The sequence below is a fragment of the Quercus lobata genome, chromosome 2 (genome assembly GCF_001633185.2).
Source record: "Quercus lobata isolate SW786 chromosome 2, ValleyOak3.0 Primary Assembly, whole genome shotgun sequence".
Taxonomy (NCBI): domain Eukaryota; kingdom Viridiplantae; phylum Streptophyta; class Magnoliopsida; order Fagales; family Fagaceae; genus Quercus; species Quercus lobata.
This window is the reverse complement of record NC_044905.1, coordinates 16,735,036-16,739,559: the sequence shown is the minus strand read 5'-3', so window position 1 is coordinate 16,739,559 and position 4,524 is coordinate 16,735,036. Positions and strand designations below refer to the sequence as shown.

General features: G+C 33.0%; 1 long non-coding RNA gene across 2 annotated transcripts; it reads right to left on the bottom strand.

Moving 5' to 3' along the window:
• LOC115978420 lies at positions 1–2,324 on the bottom strand. Of its 2 annotated transcripts, XR_004088709.1 has the most exons (3): positions 1,541–2,324; positions 1,263–1,388; positions 1–580 (listed from the first exon to the last, which is right to left on the bottom strand). It is a non-coding gene; the product is annotated as an uncharacterized LOC115978420 (long non-coding RNA). The 2 variants fall into 2 exon arrangements; XR_004088708.1 differs by having other exon boundaries at positions 1,263–2,324.
• Between the last annotated feature and the right edge of the window lie 2,200 nt (positions 2,325–4,524).

Genomic DNA, 4,524 nt, shown 5'->3' with positions numbered 1-4,524 from the left:
TTCTAATTAATGAACACCCTCAGGCTATGTGATTGAGTTTCATCCCAAGCTGTTAAGTCCCAACCATACTTTTTCAGGGTTCGTGACGATACTCATAGAATAATTTGTGTACGGAATCCCAGTTTCCTTCCTCTGTGGCTACTAAATTATAAATTAGGTATACATCAAGGTTCGAGAAGACGAATCAAATTCTGGCTTTCTTTGGCCCCAAGATATCAAAAAATACGGTTCCTAGTTCTGACTTCCAAATTCCAATCCCTCCAATGTGGCAATGTCATTGCCACTGCTGCCCTTTTCAAAGAGAGAAGGCTTGTTACGCCACTAATTTTTATTGCTTGGGTTGAACTAAAAAAGAGTTTCTTTTATTGACCGAACACACTAAATCATTTTAGGGAAACAATCATTTTTTCTAAACAATTTTGAATCCCAGCAGCAGCGACATTTTTTTGTAAGAATAATGATGCTTATGTTGAAACTGGGAACAGCTCATCTCGTTCAGACTCTCCGGTTCCTGCTCCTTTGCACCATTTTTTCCCCATAGTATCGCTATCTAGCTAGCAAAGATGCTATCTGTCAAAACCTGGTTCGTAGCAGTTAAATCATTTCCTGTAGCTAATGGATCTAGTGCAACTACCAAAAACATCCCCACAAGTTATTCATTTGACAAATCACACAGTTAACCATACATTTTAATTCACAGTACTCATTAATGTATAGCTATTGTTGTTCCCATGCATTCATATTTCATGCCCCATATGCATGTCATGCCCCACACACAGTACAAAAAGTGTTTATATAGTTATGTGCAAAAAAGTGTATAAGTAATTATCCTAGAGAGTATCATAAATGAATACTCTCCTCTCACATATATAATAATAAATCTTACTAATTAAATTTATAATGTAACCCACAATTTATACAAGATAGGGTAGTATATATTTATGATACTTATTAAGTATTCTATTATTTTTCTTTATAATCCCACAATATATATATATATATATATATCCCTGTAAGTCTGTGATGGACAAAGGACTATATGATCGAGTCTATATCTAGTGTGAACACCATTAACGTAAATGTCTAAAACTCTGCTTTTTATCAACCAATTAAGAAAGCTCTTCTAAGTTTACATTGACCAATTAATGACTTTCAGTTTTATAATTGCAGAGAATATGAGAGCATATTCCCTTAAAAACTGCCTCCCCATAATTTCCAAAACACTTGCAAGAGGAAAGGCGGTAAAGTTTAAACTTTCTTACCTTTTATCATCGTCGTAAAAAACTCCTGAAAGAAGCAGAGAGGGCCGTAATGAGATAGTCATTCTGCAGGTCAGATCACAAAAAGTTCGACCAACTTGTTTATAGAATCTGGAAGAAACCACCATCCTGTGAAAGTTGAAACACGTGCTCAATCAGCCAGTACTTTACACAATAGTCCAGAAAGCAAAACTTTGAATTCATAATTTATTAGCACTCAAACAGTATAATGTAGCATTAAGCAACAATAAGTTACTTTTGAACTATAGGAAACTATTTACCTCGTGTATTAAATGATGGTGATGAGGAAAAAGATACACCGAGGTTGCAAAAACTAAAGTTTGACAAAACTGGTAGTAACAAATTTTTAATGAGACTAGAATATATTATAAGATGCTTAAAGTAAACAACTAGAGTTAATTCTTCCAACGTGTAACTGAAACTTGATGCATATATTTGACTAATCTACCACGCTATCTAACATTCTAGCAAAGGTAAAATAAACATTAGCGTAATGGAAGGACAGATAAGATAATGACATGTTTCATTTTCAACATCACAATTCACAATTCCTTCCCCCTTTGAAATAAAACATTGTTTATAACTATTCGATCTTGTCTTTATATGAAAGAGAGACTCTTCATGATATCATGATCACATGATGACATTAGAATTTAAAGATGCTAAACTAAACATGCACAAGTTAAATTATTTTGCATGTATTATTCTTTGTATGTCATGACTTAAAAGACTTTCAATCAAGCTTTTCAATACCAGAAAAGTAGAAAACTTGAACAATTTAAAAATATAAGAACCATAAAAAAGTGGTGTGGTGGCGTTATCCTGTTTTGACACAACAACCTGGACTCCGGTTTCCCATCATCAAAAGGTTCTAGAAAGGAGGGTCCAGAAAGCAAGTATAGGTGATGATAGCAAAACTATATTATAATATATATTCTATTAGCAAATAAACCCTAGTAAGCAAACCAAGAATAAGCCTGAGAATCAAACCCTGATTTACGAAAATCATGAGTTCATGACTGATTTTACAGAGTGAAATACCATGATGTATAGTTTTACCTAAAATATACATCATTCATAAAATACAAAAATGATGTATAGTTTTACCAGCTAGCATACATTAGAAAACAAAAAAAAAAAAAATACTAAAAAAAAAATGACATTAAACTTCAATTCATACATACCTCCTATATATTATATGTGCCTGATTGAGTTGTCTTATTCCGTCTCGCTGGCATGGGGTCTCTGTAATGATCAATAATTGTCTGTTTCTCTTATGTTTTATTTTATACTGTATTATTCATCTCTGAAAGATACGTGACCTAGCAAACACTATTATTTTGCATACATGTATATATATATATATATATATATATATATATATCTCGCAATTGACTATATAACAACTAACAAGGCAGCTCTCTCATTGGTCGTATATTCTCTCATCTCTTTGGTGTTATGTAGCCGTCCCAAAATCGTTCTACATGGCTTTTGCTTGTGCTTGTCTCGTGCATGGTTTCAACTGAGGAGGACTTCAACTTCTAACCGGTACGTGTACAGATTGCCCACGCACGGAAGAGGTGTCCCATTGGTTGTTGGGTCCTGACCAACCACTTGTTGAGCTTGGCCATCTACTTTTTGGGCTTGATTTGTTCACACTCGACTTCACACCCATCATTCATGCATGCGGTTGGCAACTTCAACTTCTTTTTTCTTCTGTAGGCTCGATAGTGTTGTTAGAAAACAAGGAATTTTACGAATTAAAATCAATGAAACCACCAAACCCTACATCCACCATAATATATATATATATATATATATATATTTCAATCATATTTATAGCAATTTGCTCTCATGAAATGAAACAAACATTAAAAGTGTGCATGTTTTTTTTTGCTGAATAAAAGTGTGCATGTTTAACGTAGTATTTCACTACCGCATAAATGTAACCAGGGTAGAGTCGGCCCTAAGAGCCCCCTGTCCCCCAAAAATCTTAAAAGGGTTCCAAGACCCCTCTATTACATAAACAAAAAGTCTCCAAAACTAAACAAAAATGATCTAGAACTTGGAGAATGAGCATTGATTTTTTTTTTTAAATGCTAAAATGAAAATTGCACCATTTAAGTTTAATTGAAATTCATTTCAGGGATTTATCTTTACTTTCATTCAATGGAATCCTCTAAATTTAAATTTTATTTAATTTAGGCCTTTCTTCCAATTCCATTAAAAATTTGTCCTTAAGTATGCAATTAACTAATAAAAAATAATTGAAAAATAATTTGTAAGGACACGATTTGCAGCCCAAGATGAGATCTTGGCCCAATGAGTCCAGTACAATAAATTTATAAAGAGTGGGTCGAATAACTAGACTTTAATGAATTTGACAACAGCTAGTATGGATTTAAAAGATGATCAAGTAAGAACAAAGAAAATAAAGCTGAATGAATTCACTATCCGAGAAGGTATATTGTCATACAAATCAATAATAGCTGGATACAAGTATAATTTTGATTGCTATAGTATTCTTTCTCTATTTTTCTGATCTTCTCCTCATGGAAGGTCCCTTACATTATATAGTTTCTTGTGGATCATCTTGATCCTACACTTGTTGGTCATCTGAGCCCTTATTTGAGTACATGTCCCATCAGACATCCTCTTTGGTTTTCTGTGAATTATGGTAGATAAGGCAGCACTATTCAAGAGTTTTCTCCACATAAATGCGGCCAGAAAAATAGTTGTAGTGCATTCAATGCGGTGATAACAGTTCAATGCGGTGATATCAGTTTTTCCTTAGATATTTCTGAGTTCCCATTACCCTTATACGTGTATGCTACACATTCTTATTGCTAGAGTTTCCTGGAAGGTCACCTTGATTGTTGGAATATAGATTTGAGCTATATAATCATTTCCAATGAGATATTACTCTTCGAACCATCCTCCTATTCGTATTTTGCTCATTAAGTCCTGGGTCTAAATCATTCATTTCCATTTGTTCCTCCTCAGACTGCTCATACTCTCGGCTAAGGCCCAAGGCCCAATATATAATTTGGACCCTTAACCCTACATAATTCTTACATAAAAATTCTATTAAATATTTTTATTAGTTTTATAGTTTTTTTTTTTTTTTTCATGTGAGAAAAATATTTTTTTTTAATGAAATTGGATGGAATGTTTAAATTGAATAAATTCAAAATTTAGAAAACTCAATTTGACGAAAATAAAGTTATAGAACTAAAATAAATTG